Here is a 20072-nt window from a genome sequence, read left to right on the forward strand (position 1 = left end):
TGATAATTATCAACTATCGATCCTTGCACATAAAAATCATTGGCAGGTCCAATGGCATATAAATAGATCACCTTTATATTCCATATATTTGGATTTTAAATATCCTTGTTGGTAGAAAGATTTCAAATGCTGCACATGAAGTCGTGGTAACTCCAGTCGAATCTGTTTTATATGATTCGTGCACATAAAATATAATGGTGATTTGATCTCAGTGTATAGATTCTACTATTAACGCATTTGCCCAAAAGTACACGCGGCGCTCCTCACACGAAACGACGCACCGCGCTTTTTGCTGCCCGTATACTCGATTCTTATGGGGAGATAACATTGCGGCGTTTCCTAAGGTGCGGTTGTTCCTTTCGAATGTGGAACGCCGCGTGGAATCTTGTGCAAATGCGCTTTTGGAAACATTACAACAGCCGCGCGGTGTATCGGATTGACAGCACCCTACAATATCTATAGTATTTACCATTCATCAAACCGTTCAAATTCCGCAAAAAAGTAAAATCAAGCACTTTTTTCTAACAGTGCACCGCTGTCAAGCTTCGTCAAAACAAAAACTTTTCAACGACTCTCGGCAAAAGCTTTCCAACGAAACTCGTGCTGCGTTGTTCGTTGTTTTTATTGCTACTTCACTCTTCCGTCCAGGCAGCTTACTGCGAGGAAACGAAAGGACACCACAAGTACCGTTGTGTGCGTGTGCAGCAGCCGTTTTTTGAAATCAAAAAATTTCTCCACCGCGCAAAGCTTCACGAATTTTCGACCTCTCGTCGACACGGCAGACAGACTAGAATCCAAGATGGCGATGTATGTTGTGATCCGAAGAGTTTCGCGAGCACGTCAGTGAGCGAATTTTAGCAGTGAAAATCTACTGGAAGTGTGGAAAATATTCAGGAATACGTGTTTCGTAGTGGCAAAACTGTGCTGAAGTGATCGGAAGTGGCGTAACAGTCCCAGGTGTTCGATAGAAAGTGGTTGGTGGATTTTTCCATTCCGCTTGGTCTCGGTGACTGGAGAAAAAAAGTTTTACCTTCCCCGTCAGCACCGAGCTGCTGCGGTTCGAATTGCAGTTCGGGTACGTGATTAGAGGGCAAATAGGATTCCATTCGGTTTGGTGTATCTGGTAGCGTTCCGGTTGGGTTCCGAACCGCCTCCGATCTGCCGCGGAGTGACCGACATACGAAATTTCCATAGGGGAAAAGTCGCCGTTTCCTTGGGGTGTGTTCTAATTCGCCGGCGTATAGAGTCCGTAAAAGTATTTCGAAGGTTTACGTTTCTGAAATCTGGTCGGAAGCGAAGAAAAAGGAAATCGTGGCGCTGTAAAATTCTTTCGATAAAGTGCTTTGAACCGGATTGATATTTTTACCCGAAGAGAAAAAGACGTCACCGTGGTTTGAACGTAAACGAGAAACAGATTTGCGAGGATTAAATTTTTGATTTTCAGGTGAGTACAATGGTTGCGGTTATTTTTATGATGTGTAATAATTTATTGAAAAATAATATCGTGTGTGTAGTTAATAGAAAAATAATACCGTTGCTAGCAAAATTAAATAAACTTTAGAAAAATGCTTTTTCTCACAGAATCCTTGCACTCCGGTTCATCTTACAGAAGTTTTGCTGTTATTATTTTTTTCATTCAGCATATTCATTCTCTATCTTGTTCTTGTCACTGGTCTTTACGGTGTTTCAAAGTTCGCACTATTGTTCTTCTTTTTCTTCTGATCGTTGGACCATGCTTTCACTAATACCAATTTCAGATTACCAACACCTGCGATACACTAACAAGCGATGCTGGTGTGTGAGGATATTAGGGTAGCTGCATAGAAAATGTCGTTTTCGATTATTCAGCGTTCATGGCCCGTTTACATAATTCTATGCGACAATACTAGCGCTAGCGCGATGTTAGCACAGTGTAAAAGTAATTGTCTTTGCTAATATTGTTTACTAAAGTGTTAACATTACTGAAGTGTTTACATTATGCTAATTTTGCGCTGGTATTGTTGGATAGCGCATTGTCCGCTAGAACTAGCGAATATGTATTGTTGGCCATTTACATATCTCGCGTACCATATGATTTCGGCTTAGAAATCAAAACAATGATTTTTAATTTTATAGCATAAACGGTTTCCTTGTAAATGACTCTTCATGCTAGGTGAAACTCCGTTCTTGATATTTCTTAAGAAACATATTTATTGCTATTTTGATTGAACATTGGCTTTACGACACTGGGATTGGTTTCCTTCAATTTAGTGGGGTCGAATTTATACACACTCACTCATACTTGTGTTCTGAGCACCTTAAGGAGTACACAGGACCAACGTGAAAGATCTCCATCCTGGACTTGGATCCAAGTCTGATTCCTATCGATTTTGTTCATTTCTCTGTTAGGGTTTTGTTGCCAGGAGATCCTAGGACTGCCTCTCCTGCGATGTTCTGCTAGATTCCAGTCTAGCGCTTGCTTGCAGATTTCGTCCCCGCTCTTACGTGGCCGGTCTACGTCCATTCACACTGTCGAGCCAGCGTTTCAGCTGATCAGTTGGATGGGTGAGTGACTGACATGTCGCGTTTTCTCTCTGGCATCTACGAATTTGTCCTTGCTCCAAACAGGCATCGTTAAATATCGTAGAGGAAGCAATTATCATCCGTTGTTGCGGCTTCCCTCCCATCATCTGCCAAGGAATCTACCCGGGCCTGCTTCTGTATGTAGCCTTCGCTAGAGCCGCGTTTAGTTGGCAGGACTAGTATTTGGCTCGTCTGGAAATGGATCAGCTAAAAATGAAGACGCTGCCTTCTTGAGTTCGTAAACAACGGGGTTCTGAGATCGCTTTTGACTGGCGAGATCCGATCCGATCAGGGCTGACCCTGTGCGAATGTTGTAGCAACTGTTATCCAATATTTTGCCCCACTCCGCATCATTCTGGAGATTAACAAGTGTGTCCCTTTATTTGCTATTCATTGATTACGGAAGAGATTTCTGTTGTCGATATCAGCTTTGCTTTGCCTAACCCCATACGGATAGTCGGATGTGAGGCAAGAATGGATTTCATCTTCACTGTAATTTCTCATCGTAATCGATAAGATCTAGGTGGGTGCGACTGACCGTGTACCATACCTTGAGCTGTGTTGGGGTAGTTTTGTGACCAGTTTAAAGCTAAAATGCAGTTTTTTTTTTATTTTGGAAAGATAAAGTAACATATGGGGCCTTTCACAAATTAAGTAACGCCGAACGGGGAGGGAGGGGGTCCAGCCAAGCGTTACGATTCATACAAACAAATTAAACCTTCCATACAAAAAATGTTACGAGGGGGAGGGTGGGGGTTCAAAATCACCAAATTTAGTGTTACGATGTGAAAAATTCTTTGAATCTTCGACGCAGCGACTGACGAGGCAGGTTGAAGTCGAATATTGTAGAAACCCTGTTGAATATACGCTGTAATCCTTCAATACTACCGTTCATACTATAGTTAGTCCGACGAAATGGCATTCTTAACATAGCGTTATTGCGAAGTGTTCTCGGCTGTACGTTAATATTAATCTGTTCCAAAATGTCACTACAATCTATTCGGCCTTGCAAAACGTCTGCAACAAGTACAGCTCGAGCGGTGTTACGGCGTTCTTTTAGCGGCTCCAGATCGATAAGCCGACAGCGGCTTTCATAACTGCAGGCGTAATGGATCTCTCCACGGTAGTCTACGCAGAGCAAATCGTAGGAAGCGTCGTTGCACGGACTCAATTCGTTCGGCACTGTTCGTATAATTGGGATTCGAAACGGCGGAGCAATACTCCAGTATCGACCGCACCAGTGAGCAATACAAAGACTTTAGACAGTAAATGTCAGAAAATTCTTTACCCATACGAAAGATGAAGCCCAGGGTTTTGGAAGCCTTACCTACAACGTATGAAATATGCATTTTGTACGTCAGCTGGGAATCCAAAATTACGCTCAAGTCTTTGACATGACTCAGACGTTCTATGCTGGTATTCAAAAGCGTGTAGTGGAATCCAACGGGATTTTTAATCGGAGAAAAAGTGATCATCGAGCATTTTTCCGGATTGACTATCATACGGTTGACGTTGCACCAATTGGCAAAGGATTCTAACTGACGTTGAAAGAAAATAGCAATCGTCGATGGATTGGATTTGCAAGAACATGTTCAGGTCACATACATACGATAGGCGGGGAACTTCAAGTACAAAATTCACGTCATTGAAATATAGTAGGAAGACTAACGGACCCAAATGACATCCTTGGGGTATTCCCGATGTAGCCACGAAGGAATCAGATCTGCAGTCGCCGATAGCAACCATTAGTTGGCGGCCGGATAGATATGATCGGAACCATTCCAATAGAGTGCCATTACTCCTAACTTGTCTAATTTGGCGATAGCGATGCAGTGGTTTAACTTATCAAAAGCAGCTGACAGATCTGTGTAGATGTCATCTGTTTGAGCTCTTTTCGTCATGCTGTTCGTGATGAAAGATGTAAGGCACAATAAATTAGTACTAGTGGAGCGACCGGCTATGAATCCATGCTGAGTTTCAGACAGATACTGCTTGCTGTGGGAGAGCAGAGGATCCATCACAACGAGTTCGAACAGTTTTGATATTGCACTCAGCGAAGTTATTCCTCGATAATTGTCCACGTCACGTTTGTTCCCTTTCTTGTGCACAGGAAACATTTGTGCAGTCTTCCAACATGAAGGAAAGATGCCACTGGATAAGGAAAGCCGAAACAGGAGGAGCAACGGATACTGCAAACTGGAAATGTGTCTTTTCAGGAAATTGGATGGAGTACCATCGGGACCAGGTTTGATCGATGACTTTAGTTTTGATGCAGCAGAGGAGATCATTTCTTCGCTGATGTCGATAACACCTAGTACATGGCCATATAGGGGAACATTGTCTGCTGCGTGATGTACTTCGTTGTCGGTAAGCTGTTCATCGGTAAAAACGTCAGCAAACTTTAGCGAAAACAGTCTGCAGATCTCCTGCAGTGATGATACAGTTTCGCCCTGAAATGTCATAGAGGAAGGTAGGCCAGATTCCCCGCGTTGCTTGTTGACATGATTCCAAAACAGTTTAGGATGCGTTTTGAGATTGGTTTGGATCTTACTTCAGGGCTGGTAGCGATAAATGCCGTTCAAAATAGTGACTTAGTGACCAACGATGACGAAAAAAGTGACCAAATAGTGACTTTCAGAAGCAAAAAAAGTGACCAAATAGTGACTTTTGTATGAAGTACTAACCAGGTAGTGAGCTGAGTTGCATTCGTATTGTTTTCAAATCCTTATTAGTTTTTTCAAATCCTTATTAGAATGCTATCAGAAATCAAGAGAAGACAAAAATTACAATATCATGAGGTTTACTACTGCTGGCCAGTACTGGAAAAGGTCGTGATCGTCATAAGACAGAGAGAAAAGCGCCTTTTTCTATTTCAGGCGATCAAATGAAAGAATCGTGGGTTCTTTGATCAATTTCGCATGAAAGGCAGTCATGAAAGGATGTTTTGCTTTAAAATAAAATTAAAATTTCTAAAGTACCTATTTTAATAAATACATGCGAAGAATAGTGACTAGCCGATAAATTAATCATATTCCTTTAATTCGCCGAGTTGAAAGTGGTAATAAACACAAAAATAAAGCCGATATTGAACACTTTCATGCCCTGTCACGGAACAAATATTTTTTGTAGCATGCCATTCATCCTTCGCGTTTCTATAGATATTGAAAGGGGCAGATATGTAAACATCGCGTGACATCTCTCGTTGAAAATGAGAAATTCCAGTACTGCTGCTGGCCGTGTGCATCGCAATCGTAACTAGGGAGAGGATGGATCTTAGCAGGGGACAACCGACTTGGCGACACCATCATAAATACCACAGAGTTGGATATTGAGCAAGGTATTCGTTGGGACATCCAGAGGCATATTGCTAGCCTCCATGGTAAACCTTATTCCGTAACACTCAGAAGCAGGTAACGAGTTACAAGTTGTTACACTAAACCATGCTTATAATTTGAACAACGATTTTGAAGCAAGTTCTACAGCATTGTGGTAATAAAGTTTAACATAAGCTCGAAGTTTTTCGTGAAACTGCAGTTCGTGTATGAAAAAGGCAGAATGAAGTATAACAAATTTTGCGCTGTCTATCGATCGATCAAAAAATATTGTCTCGTCCAAATATATTCCTAAAAGTTTTACTATGTTTTTGTTTATGTTTTTTTTATGATTCAGCTGCAAGACAGTATGAAAAAGTGCTAGAACGCTTTTCACTAATTTTTATGTAGTTAGACGTGTGAACATTCGTTTTGGCACGTTGAAAAATTAACACGGTTTTTCGGCAAAAAAAGAAATAAAATGATCTAATCAATTACTAGACAGAGAATTATTTGGAATCACAAAGCTTATGAATCTTTAAAAATTGTTTAAAAAAAAACTAAAAGTATCCAAAATTATGATGACATGTTTAAAATACGATTTTTAATAATGAAAAATAACATTTTTAATTGAAACAAATTTAAATATATATATAGAGTCCATTTGCCATTTGTTTTTTCGAGACCCTGATCTCGGTTTCATTAAAAACATTAACTCATATATAACATGAATTTTACCGAACCTAAGTTTCCTAAGTTTCAAGTTTCGTAAAATGTGATCCAAAATCTTGAATTTGATGCAGAAATTGCTTTGGAAAACTCTGAAATTTTTTAAGAAATTTCAGCGGATGTTGATTTTCTGTGGAAAACCTTGTGAAAATTTCTAGGATTTTTTTTCAGAAATTGTGCAGAAAATACTTCAATCCTTATGAAATCTTTCTCCAGGAGTTCAAACGGAAATTCCAACAGAAATGAAATCCGATGGCGAATGTCAGCACAAAAACTTCCGGAAATTCTTTCATACCATAAATTCAAGGTAGAATATTTTGTAGACATTCCTGCTGTCTTTCAGGAAATTCCGCGGAAACTGCACGTCAATTACTATATAAACTTCTCCGCGAATCCCTGAAAAAAAATCTCCTTCAAATACAAGCGGATTTTTTCATGAATTCCGGTAGAAATCTTTTTGAGAATTCCTTCAGATATTGTTTGGTGAATTCCTAAGAAAAACCTTTCGAAAATTATTTCCCAAATTCAAGGCGGAATTTTTACGGAATTTTACATAAAGATTTATGCGGTCATCGCTACAGAACTTACAGTGAAAGTTCTTCTAAGAGAAACAAAGTTAGGAAGCTTTTTATAACGAAGGTGGATTTTTCTCTAGGTACAGGCAACTTACCCAACTTAGGAAGTAGTGCGCTGGATTCGCCTAAAGATGCGCTAAACAATGCATCAATTAGTTTGACAGATAAAACTTCGGAAGAAAGTTCGGTTCGGAAGTCCCGATGTCCGAATTCTAATGTGATGCTACGCCGACAATATCATGCTGTGTGATTCGTCGTAGAGGGGTTAATCAATCAGAAACTAAGAAATATCTCGGAATTATGTCAAAACTGACGTGACAAAAAATGGATATTCAGAAACGATAAAAATGACAACAAGTGAAGTTCTTACCCTTAAAATGCTTGTTAAACGAGTGCTCAAGAGTATAATGCATTCAATAATAGCAAAAACTGCGAAAATCGCGAAATCCTGGTAGTCGTAACAATCCTGCGCTTTATATACGGCGCTGCCTAAATGTATGCCCGAGCTTCGCTGAGTGGTCGCACAGACATGTGTGTCTTTCGATCCCGAAGTCCATTGTTCGAACCCACTCTGCCTTTCATAAGACGGCCTTGGAGCAATTTTTCAAACTTTATATATTTTGCTAACAGATTTACATTTGATTTGGTTGATGATAATGGTAGATACAAATGATTTTTATTTTGAACTTTTTTTACAAACGGTGGTGCGAAAATAGTGACTTTAGTGACCATTTTCCGAAAAATAGTGACTTTAGTGACTTTTGGATGCAAATAGTGACTTTTTAGTGACTAGGCTCAAAATAGTGACCAAGTCACTAAAAAGTGACTTGCTACCAGCCCTGTTACTTTGATATCGGGAATAGCATATACGACTGACCCGTTTATAGGCGTTGTTGAGTCTGACGTAGTGATTCTTTAAGGAAAACGTGCAGTATTTAGTGTATTTCCTTAAGGCGGCTCTCTTGGCAGTTTTAAGTTCTCTTAATTCCCGAGTGTACCAGGACGGATGAGAGCTATTCTTGTGTACTTTTTTTGGGAACATGTCGGTCAATAACGTATCATGCCAAGATATGCGAGAAAGTCGACGCAGCATTTTCGACATTATCGGCAAGTATAGCGTTCCAAGGCATACCAGATAGTACGTTGACAATGCTTTGATGATCGGCCTTCTGAAAGTTGTATGATACGGAAGCGGGAAATACATTGAACTCGTTGGCCAGGCTCACCGGAATTCGGACAACTAAAGGAAGGTGATGAGGGACGAGCTTAACCATGGGAGCTGGAGCTGCGGCGATGAACGGGGCGACATCTTGCTTGCTCACAAAACATAAGTCCAAGCTACGTTGATTCTCATTCGCTACGCTACATGATTGATTTGAGATAGCATCGCCGTGCTGTAGTCATCGAGAAGATGCAAAGCACCCGAGTGAAATACTGACCGATGTCCATCGGGATAGAGGAAACCATTGTGAGACGGTCTCCACGAAACACCGGAAAGATTAAAGTCGCCAATGACAAAAAGCTCATCCGCCGCTGCCATATCCTCGACTACGGTGAAGACGGAACGGCAGTGGGTATCTAAGTAGTCAACGTCACGTGTTCTATCTGGAGGTATGTACACGGCACAAAGGAAAATGGCACTCTTCTTCAATTGGATGGATATCCAGACTTGCTCCAAACATTGCCACGTGGAATTTCCAATTAGCCTTGCCTTCAAACCAAGCCACCGCCACCAGTAGAATTCCTACTATTTTCAGGATTTCGGTCACACCGATACGCTTCGTATTCAGTACCAAACACTTGACTCGAGAGTGTGCGATCATCAAGCCAAGTTTCGATCAGGACAATAACATCGTAGCACTGAGCTGATGTTGCTAGACGATAGTTGTCTACTTCTGAGTTGATACCGCCTACGTTTTGGTAGTAAATCAAGAGATCATCGGTGTCGCGATCGATCGACCTGGTTGATGATACTACCGGAGAACTGCTGGAAGTTAGATCCGAATCAGGCAGCGAATGTTCATTGTTGCATAGGTACTTGCCTGGACTAACGTGCTGGGAGATTTCCAATCCACATCTACACTCAGGGCCAGGAGGACTTGGATGAACGCTGGCAGCAGATGGCGCGACTGAGATAGAGGGACTGGAAGAATCTCCCGAGAAGCTTACTGCGGTGCGTCCTGGACACTCTGCAGAGGCCACTGACCAGCAAGCGACGATGGGCGAGTAGGAGGGCGTGGAGATATGCGAGATACATTGTTCACTAGAATACAGTGCAGCTTTAGGTACAGACCCATTTGAATGTTGTTCATACTTGCCGAACACAGGAGTTCGGAAGACCCCATTTCTAGCCCCAAACGCAGGACCAGGACGACTGATGAACGCTGGCGGGAACGGCAATATATTCAAAATGTAATCCTATTCAATCCGTATTTATCACCGTCTCTATTTTGGTCTAATTCATCTCATCAATCGCACGTCATCTCGTTTGAAACCTTGTCGTTGTTAGGAAAAGATATTTTAGTTACTAGATAAAGATTGTCGCTGTCGTCGCTGTGCGGAATGTCAATGAAGGAAAAATACATACGATTTGACAGTTTAGTACCACACGCGTTTTGAACTCCAAAACAAAGGGAACCGAAGATACAATCTTTATGTAGTAAACTAAAATGTCTTTTTTGCTAGGCGATTCGATGTCTTCAGTGATGCCAGCGATGACTAAATAATAATAAAGGGATGTTCACTATAAAGGCTGTTGCGGCGAACATTCTCCCCCGTGTCGCCTTAACTTCCTCTTTAGCGTCACCAGACCTCTACACGTCCAGCACAGCCAACCTAGTAGCAGGTCTCTTCATAGTGCCACCTGATGTCTGCACCTCTGCACGTCGTGTTACTTTCCCGTGTCCTTTCCCGGAAACACTTGGATAACTCGTCCACTCGTCGTCGGTTCCTCACATTTTCATCCACAACAAGCACGAGATCTCCTACTTTGATCGGCTGTACATCTCGAAACCATTTTGTACGCCGAATGATTGTAGGTAGGTAGATGACGAGCTCGGTGGTTTAGTGGCTACCGCTTCTGCCTTATAAGCAGGCTCGTCCCTTTCCTATTGTATTTCTATCTTAGTTCTGTGTTTCACGTTATACCAAAACGATTCCTACTGTTATAACCTTCCACACAATTCCAAAACCTCCCGTGGCACCAATGAGAGGTCGTAGAGTTGTATCTTTCTTAAGTAGGTGTCCAACAAACCATCCTTCCCCTTCCTCAGCATTCGCAAGGACGTGGCCAGGACAGATCTGGACTATTTGAGAGTATATTGCTTCCATCGAAGAGTTAGTGATTAGTCCCAAATCAATATCTGTGGTAACGGATGAAAGTGATGGTACTCTCATACAATAGTCTTGGTGTGTACCACCTACGAATTTGTGCGAACTGCTAAATGCTAATGCTAATGCGAATGATTGTAGGTAGGTAGATTGTCTAACGTATGCTTAATCATGTTCCAACTATTTCTCAACGCTGTCGTCACATCCGTTGGAAACTTCTCCGGTTATTTAGCGCCATTCGGACGCAGCAACAAAAAGCGATTGGGTGCCAATGATTATTGATCCGCAGTTTCCAAAGGGATGAATGTTAACGGCCTGGAGTTGATCATAATTTTTGCTTCCGCTAATACTGTTGCGAACGACTCTTCGTCCAGTTTCCTCACTTCTGGAACGCATCCTAGTGCAGACTTCACGGCACGAACCATTCTTTCCCAACAACTTCCCATATGGGGGGCTGCAGGAAGATTGAACCGCCACTGAGTTCGAGCATTGGTTATTGGTAAAGATACTGCCCAGCTCAGAGTGGATTCTGTTGATTTCGTCTCGCAGCTCCCGACTTGCTTCTATAAAATTTGTCCCATTATCAGAGTAAATTACCTAAGGGGAACCTCTTCGAGCATTGAACCGTCTGATCGCCTTCTTACACGTGCATCGGTAGACAAATTGGCAACCACTTCAAGGTGTACAGTCCTGACCGTAAGACAGGTGAAGAGGCAGACCCACTGTTTCACCGCGCTTCAACCGATTTTCACCGGATGCGGTTCAAACAGATCTACGCCCACGTAGGTGAACGGGGTTACGTACGGCTCCGATCTCACCGCGGGTAGCGGCCCCATTTTCGGAACAACTGGCGTGGATTTGTACACGCAGCACCACATGCAGCGTTTCCTTGCCAGGCGAACTTCCACTCGTAGCCTCGGAATGTAGAACTTTTAGGATAGGGTTTCGTCATTTGCATGACCGTACTTCCGATGGTAAAAATCCAAAAGCAGCTCCGTGATCCGATGATTTCTAGGCATAATTATGGGGAATTTCGCATCGTAAGCCATCATCTCAGCTTCCGCTGCCCTACTACCTACCCGCAATACTCCGCTTTCGTCCGCAAATGGCGACTGCTTCACCAGGCAGCTGGACGCTACTATTTGCTCTGGTTTACAACTCCGCTCCGAATTCTGATTCAGGATCGCTACTTCCTCTGTAAACGCTTCAGACTGCGCAGTCAACCATAGCGTCCGTTCAGCCTTCTGGATTTCCGATGTATTGGCCGAGCCATTGCTTCCCGCGGTTCGCAGACGATCTACGAAGTGGTGAACGTATGCCACTGCCCGTAACATCCTCTCGAACCGTGAAAACCTTGCTGTCTCCACCACTAGTTGCCCGATCAAATGACTGCAGACGTACGCCTCCCGCAATTCCAAATCGTTTCACCACGACGATTGTAGAGAAATTCAGGTCCCTGAAACTATCGACTGTTAACGTTACAGGTGGGACCATTTCCTCACTTGGTGGCTTCGTCAGTCACGTTGATCTTCGTTGAAATCCACTGCCATTCGTTGATCTTTGTATGGCACAGTATTTCGTCAACTCTGAAGGCGACAAACTGCCGATATCGACGGGTATCTGACGTTATCCAAGAACATACTGTTGATGAATTGCTCCAAAAGTACGTCTTCTGAATCCTCAAGGTGTGATTTTCCTCTATCGTTCTCCGCAAACGAGCCCCTAGCAATGCCGCCATTAGTTTTAATCGTGGAATAGAGACGATGCGAAGTGGTGCCACCTTCGTTTTCGACAATGTGGATCATAACGCGGAAAATAGCACCGAGGTATATACAATTCACTCAACTTCTTGAAAACTATTATCAACGCTTGCCAATGTCCTCTGGATTCTCGTTGTCCTATTCAATCTTACTACTCCACACATCTTGTATGAGGACTTTGCCATGGATTACAATCGCCGCTATCAAACCTAGAGGGTCGTAAATGCTCACGATCAACCGAAGCATTTCCCTTTTCGTAGGAACCGCTGAAACGTTTAGCTGATTACGCACTTTCTCGTCGGACTGCAGGGAAAACGCGAACTCATCCTCCTTTTGAATCCACGCCATCCCCAACACTCGGTTGAATCAAATCTCCTTCTCTGACAGCATGGCTCTATTCGACTTTGGATTTACTTCACGTAGATTTTCTAGGACTTTTCCGTCATTCGACATCCAGTTGCGAATATGGGCAGGATCGTCGGTGTACCACGATTACCGTCTTCGCTACTTCAACCGCTTCCTTTACCGTATCGAAACTGTTTACGTAGTCGTCCACATAGTGCCTCTTTCTGACTGCTTCAGCTCCGCGTGGAAGCTCTGCTTCCTGTTCAGCTGCATTCAAATTCTTGATGTACTGAGAGCGCTGGAAAGCAGGCCGCTCCAAATATTGCGACGTCGGAGACCATAATACTCATTGGATGCTCCGGAGAATCTCTATAGGGAAATAATAGTGCGCTGCGATCTTCTTGACGAATCGAAATTTGCAGAAACATTTGCTTCCAGAACAGGCCCGTCTCGAACTTCTCACAGTTCACCCGACGTGTGCTTGTTTTCAGGCTATTGATGGCCCGTTGTTCTTCCACACCTTTCATACAGCGACACCCAGACTCTCGATATCGAAAAAGCGACGACCGTACTCATGGAGGTCAACTTCAGGCGACACGGCACACATATGGAGTTGCTTATGCATCGTGTTCGCTTTTGTTTTCCGTAGGCTTCCACACACTGCCCATCCGATTCTGGTCTTCGTTGCTATAGGGTCGGTCAGCTTCCCCTCGCGCAGTTTCAATGTGGCTAGTAAATGGCTATTGCTCTGCCCGATCAGAATTCCTGGTAAGATCTGTCGTCGAGGAATGCGTAAGTTTTCATCTGTCCCTTTGCCCCGTACAAAGTAACCGGGAGAATGCGGAAGAGTGTAGACGATGACAACTGACGATGAACAGAACAGGCAGAACAGGCACTGGTAGTCTTGGAGGTATTCGGTGGCTCAAAGTGGAGTAAACGGTGGTGTCGCTTGGGACAGTTGTTGATTCCACAAACCTCCCCTTTGCAAGGCCATCGTGCATGTAACGTTCGTTTTCGGTTTGTCCGCAGTCACGTGCGTGTTCACAAATGACCTCTCTTTCTGTCGGCTTCTCTCTTCTTTCACTGCTTCCTGTGGGATACTTGTAAGCTGCGTTACGACACTTGCTGCTGAAGAAATCTTAGCCATGTAGTCGCCCCACCTCCGCAACTTGTTCCTGGTAGAGAGCCCAACTAAACTTCACGGTCGCTGGCAGCTTATCCACCAGCTCTTGGAGCAAAATCAGATTGGCGAGGTGTCTTTCCAATCCAACTGCTTTCAGGTGTCCGCAAAGATTCTGCACAAGCAGACCGTAGCTAACAAGAGTCTCCAATCGATCAGGCTTCGGAGGAGGAGTAGCCCGAACCTTCGCAATCATGTTGTTGACTATCTGCTCCGGACGGCCATAGAGTTGCTGCAGAGTAGACAACACTTGTGGTACGGTAGACGGGTGGAGTAAGAAGCTGCTTACGGAATCCTTCGCGCTGCCTTTGAGATTTTGCTGCGGACGTAGAAGATTCTCCGAATCGGTGTACCCGCAAGTTGCCGTCGAATGCTGATAACTACTTATAAATAAGGGTCAATCGATCGGATCCCTGCAGAAAAACGGAAGTTCTCTAGTCACTACTTGTCTAGCAGCTATATGTTGCTGTGTCGGCCCACTCATCTGCACGGGTGCTGGAGCCTGGAAACCCAACTGCGGATAGGTTCTTGACATAAAAGGAGACGCATTGAAAGCGAGGGGATGCGGAATAGGCAGATTTGTTGTTCCTCCCGCTGCTACTCCGAATGGAGCAACAATTTCTTGCTGATTTTCCACAAAACAAGGATCTATTGAAGGGGGAGGTGGAGGAAGAAAGTTTGGTTAAAACCAAGATGCCGGCGGAGGGGGTAACGGAGGAGAACACTCATCGTCTGCTGGCCAGTTTTCATTACGTTTGATTGTTGCACTTCGTCGTGCAAATCTCAATAATAAGACACGGCTTCATTCCGCAGACGAGTTGCATCGTATTCCAGCTGCCCGCTTGCCTCTAGCTGGGTTTGTATTAACTGCTCTTCCATCCCTCGCAGACACTGAATTTCATTCTCAAGCTCTGCCAGTTGCAATTGAAGCGTTTCGCAATCCTTGTTCCGTCGGCTAAATTGGTCACGCAAATCTGCTTCCAAAGCACGCCGCTGCTCCTTCTCTTCGATGAGTAGTTGTTCCAGGGCTAAAACCCGCGTTTGCAGTTTTACTCGTTCACACTCTTGTTGCTTCAATTGAGCTCTCAAACCTGTTTCCGGTTCCCGGGCTAGCTCTAGCTCGTGGGCGTGCTGCATCTTCAAACTTTTAATCTGGTGCGCCAAATCCACTTCACGTTGTCGTCTTGTGTCGACATCCAACTTGTGCTTCGCCCCAAGTTTCTGGATGACCCGGTGCACTAAGGAGTATTTCACCCCAAATCCTGGCCAAAAGTCAAAAACAATATTTTTAGATATCTCCATATTATTTTTCGTTTTTGTACTCTCAAATAGTAATACTAACTTGCCCTGGGATTTTTGGATCAATATTGATTACTTGTGAGCAATGCTGGCTGCCAAAACTTCACCATTAATTGCTAGCTTTTTATACCTTTTTTACAATAATATGATTTACAAAATTAAACTTTTGATTAGGTTCCAAACCCGATCAAGCAACAAAATTGTCAGCGTTGGAAAGATTGAAGCTTCCTCAATAAGCTCCACGAAAAACATTTCACGCATCCTCACGCAATTGTGAGTTGTTTTTAATTGATTATAGTGAAGTTTTCTAAGAAAAGCTAGGCGCTTTCAAAGAAGAGCTGGGCTTTGATGAAAGGCATACGAATTTTTCGGATGTAAAAGTTGTTAAGAAATAAAGCGGTTGAAGTGCAACGAATTTATCTGATCTGCTCCATTGATTGTAATATCAATACATTATCCAGGGACTTTAACATTATCCTATGACAAATTGATATAGTTGAAGTGAACAAACGAAGCACATTTTCAGCAATCTTAGTAAGTAATAATTAAAGAATGAAAATTAACATAAAAACCATGCTCATTGACAGAGTCAGAGGAGGACACCACATGTCGCAAGCACGCTGTAGTTCCCAAAGGCAGCGTTCTTACGCCAAGTGGTGCTCTACCTAATAATAACAACTGACGCCGCCGGTGGTCATACTTCACTACTAGTGTAATACAAAGAGCACAAAAACAATAAAATACGCTTTACTGTTAATTGAATGCATTTACAGCCGACAAAATGATTGGCATAGTTTTGGCCACGCTTTTATACTGCGTACTCCTATGTGCGGTGTTCCGCTTCTGTTTGTTGCTGAACCTGCAAAACATTCTGCTTCCGAAGATCACCAGTTTCGACACTCCATCGTTTGTAACAGTGCGCACCAAAGCGACTGATGGAAGCCTATACCTACATGTATACCTGGTTGGCTACAGCGTCGATACACCTATGCCTGGCGTATTGTAGAGCTCCATAATCGTCGGTCTTGGGCGATGTTCCTCCAGTTTTCCCGAACGTTCAGGGTCCCCAGGTCCGATTCCACCGCGTGCACCCAGCGTGTGCCGGCACCTATCTGGTTCTCTGTAGAATATTGTTTTCGCTATTCTTTCTTCGGACATTCGCACCAAGTGACCAGCTCACTGGAGTCTGCCGTATTTTATACGATTCACAATATTTTCTTCTTTGTATACTTGATACAGCTCATAATTCATACGTCTGCGCCACGCACCATTTTCTAGTTTCCCTCCGAGTAGTGTACGCAGCACTTTTCGCTCGAAAACCCCGAAAGCTCTGGTCCGTCCCTTTTAATGTACATGCTTCATGTCCATAAAGGGCCACTGGTAGAATCAGAGATTTGTATAGGGCAAATTTCGTTTCCGTCTGCATGTTGCGGGACCTAAGCTGGTTACGTAATCCGTAAAAAGCCCTATTCGCAGCAGCAATACGTCTTTTCACTTCACGGGAAACATCATTGCCACATGTCACAAGCGTTCCAAGGTAAACAAATTCTTCAACAACACATCCCCATCAAGCACTACCTTTGCACCAACACCACTAGGTCTTTCCCTATCTCTACCTGCCACCATGGCAGAGTTAATGGTTAAGCCTTTCCTCGCCGTCTCCCTCATCAGTGGGACAAAAGCCTCCACTACTGCTCTGCGATCAATTCCAATAAGTCGATGTTGTCCGCAAAACCCAGGAGCATATGCGACCGTGTGATGATAGTGCCGTTCCTCTGTCCCAGCCCCCTCCACCAAACCCTCGCCAGTCGCCGGATCCGCAGCCCATACGGTGGCGTTTGGGGTAAGCGCATTACCGTCACGGATGCCTAATGGCGACTGACAACTTGTTCTTCTTGGAAGCATTCCTGTAACGTTACCCGGATAAATGGCAACCGAACAATGCAACGAGCATTAGATGCACGACATGGACAAACGGACACAATGGACTCACGATGAGATGGACTGGTATCGACAACCAATAATGAGTAATGGAAATCTAAAAATAGATTCTGTGTGGATTCTGTACAGCAGAATACCACAGTAGATCCCGGTACAATAGCGGTTAAGAAACACAGAGTGCCTACCAAATAAAAGAAAGGAATAAGAAAAAAGTACCGTTCCTCTGCACGCCAGATCTCCTAATAGCGCCTTCGAGTGGAATGTTGAACAATAGATTCGAAAGTGCATCATCCTGCTTCCATCCGCCTAAGGTCACAAACGAGGTTGACACTTCGTCTGCAATTCGAGCCATCCAGCGTTGCACGTATCAGTCTAATCAGTTTCGCCGGAAAACCATGTTCGGACATTATCTGCCACAGCTCATTTCTCTTCACTGAATCGTACGCTGCTTTGAAATCAATGAACAGATTGTGAGTCTACTCCCGGAATTTATCAAGGTTCATCCGCAGGCTAAACATATGATCCGTCATTGATCGGCCCTCACGAAAACCTGCCTGTATTCGCCGACGAAGGACTCCTCAAGCTGTCTCAGTCTGTTGAACAGGATACGCGACAGGATTTTGTACGCCGAGGATTTTGATCCCTCTGTAATTGGTACACTCTAGTCTGTGCCCTTTCTTATAGATTGAGCATATGAGGCCATCCAACCAGCCGGCAGGCAGTTCTTCATCCTCCCATATTTTCTGGATAATGTGGTGGATTGATTGATGCAGCTGCTCACTTCCGTGTTTGAGAAGCTCGACCGGGATCTCGGATCTTCTTAACCTCGTCCAGCGTTGGTGATTCCCCCGTCGCCGATTATGTCCATCCTGCTCCTTAATACACCTTCATTTTCACTATTAAACAAATCTTCGAAGTGCTCTTTCCACCTGGCTGCCTCCTTAGTCTTGTCTGTCAGCAAATTCCTCTCTCGGTCGTTGTACATGGCGGGCACTGGCGCAGTCTTATGCCGCGCGCCATTGACAGTTGCGTAAAACCTCCGCATATCGTTTCTATCCACGTTCTCCAGCGCTTCACCTATCACACTCTCTTCGTGTTGCCTTTTTTTCTGCGGTGGATTCGTTTCTCTTCTGCCCTTGCTACACTGTAACGCTCTTTGTTGGAATGGGTACGAGCCACTAGCATTCGACTCCTAGCAACATTTTTCTCGTCCGTCACTCGCTGGCACTCCTGATCAAACCATCCATTTGGTTGGCGTCGCTGTGCAGTAGACTGGCCCAGGAAACAAAAAGTTGGCTAATTCCACGGGGCACCCCCCAGGATTGTGTCTTTGGGTGAGAAAATCAATCTCTGAAAATTTCAGCTCAATCGCTTGTTGCATAAGCTGGCGCATTTGATTTGAAGTTTGTATGGGGATTTCAGCCAAAATGTATAGGAAAATACACCTCCGTCACTCATTCGATCTGGGAATTGGTTTTGATTGCTCGATTGACCTCAGAATTGCAAAAACGGCAGTTGGTATGCTACAGAACAATTTCACAGAACATTGTATGATGATTAAATGAACTTTTATATAGGTTCCGGCTGATGCGATTCGATCAAAAAAACCAAAAATACACAAATCAGCTCCTAATAAACCAGCCGAAAATTATATAAAAGTCCTGTCTGCCTGTCCGGAAAGGAAGCGACAAAACAACCTAAAAATCATCCTATCAAAAACCAACCTGACGATGCAGGAAGCCAGAGAAATGTACCCAATCTACACAGAGAACCAATACGACGTGCTGGAGAACATTGAAGATTACCCCACTCTACCGGAGACGTACGCCGAAGTAAGTCTGAGCAAAACAAGAACTAAACCGCAAACAAACAGAGCAAGAACATCCCATACCACGAAACGAACATCAGAGGAAGTCAACATTGGAGAAATGATACCTATCTACAACGAAAACAAGAAACGGAAAAACCAGCAAGAGGACGGAGTGGCGCTTTTCAACCGCTACCGAGTAAACGAGTTGGAGAAACTACAATGGAAGATCAACCAGATGCAGCAACAAACGGAACAACCAGCACAAACGCTGCAAGGAAGCGAAAACGCAGAGATGGATCTGAACAACGATTGCTCGCAGGTAAGCCAGTCAGTTGTCACAAAAACACTAATACGGAAAAGCTATGATAAGAGTCTGAAAATAAATAATTAGCCTATGGAATCAGTTAAACTTTTTCAATGTAACATACAAAGTATATCGAAAAACAAAAATGAACTAACGCGAGTGTTAATACAAGAACAATATAAAATAGCATTAATTTCGGAGTGCTGGACAAAGAAGGAGTTAGAAAATGACAAATACAAGATACCAAACTACAACAACTACTACAGCTCACGAGACGACGGATACGGAGGAGCCATGATGATTCTACACAGGTCGCTGAGAAGCAAACACATCGAGTTGAAGAATACGAAGAATATACAAGCAGTAGGAAGATTGGTGACGGGCCTGGATTTGGCAGTAATATCGATCTACGCATCTACGGGAGCCACCATCGCTGAATTCAAGAACGGAATGCAGGATATTATTCGAAAGGTCAGTGTCTTCAAAAACTTCGTGATTGGCGGAGACATGAACGCACATAGTAAGCTTTGGGATGAACATCACGCGGATAACAAAGGTGAAGCGTTGCACGAGATCATTACAAATGAAAATGTGATTCTTCTCAACGATAAGAAACCCACTTTTTTCCCTGCGGAACTAAACAAGCGACCGTCAACCATAGATCTGGTTTTGTGTTCCCCAGCGATCTACCAACAAACAACAATACTGGTTTTGGACTATGGGATCGGTAGCAGACACATGGCGATAAAAACAACTATAGACACGAATGCAAGAATCACCGAGGGCAAAATCATCAACAAAAAGAAACTACTGCAAGAGATTCGCACACTGGATACAACAAAAGCAACCAACTTGAAGGAACTACAGGACGTGACAAAGAAGATCATTAGGACCTGCAAACAGAAAAACAGATACCAACCCAAATA

General features: G+C 43.7%; 1 protein-coding gene across 6 annotated transcripts in view; it reads left to right on the forward strand.

Annotated features, from left to right (window-relative positions):
* The first annotated feature begins 763 nt into the window (after positions 1-763).
* The window catches only part of LOC134205054 (serine/threonine-protein phosphatase 4 regulatory subunit 3), a 90157-nt gene continuing 70848 nt past the window's right edge, over positions 764-20072 (forward strand). For 3 of the 6 annotated variants that reach the window (XM_062679941.1, XM_062679942.1, XM_062679943.1), the window contains exon 1: positions 765-1444. The gene's annotated coding sequence lies outside the window, so the exon portion shown is untranslated. Of the gene's footprint in view, positions 1445-20072 lie in introns of all 6 variants that reach the window. The other 3 variants (XM_062679944.1, XM_062679945.1, XM_062679946.1) reach the window with 2 other exon arrangements.

This window comes from Armigeres subalbatus, chromosome 1 (assembly GCF_024139115.2).
Source record: "Armigeres subalbatus isolate Guangzhou_Male chromosome 1, GZ_Asu_2, whole genome shotgun sequence".
Taxonomy (NCBI): Eukaryota; Metazoa; Arthropoda; class Insecta; order Diptera; family Culicidae; genus Armigeres; species Armigeres subalbatus.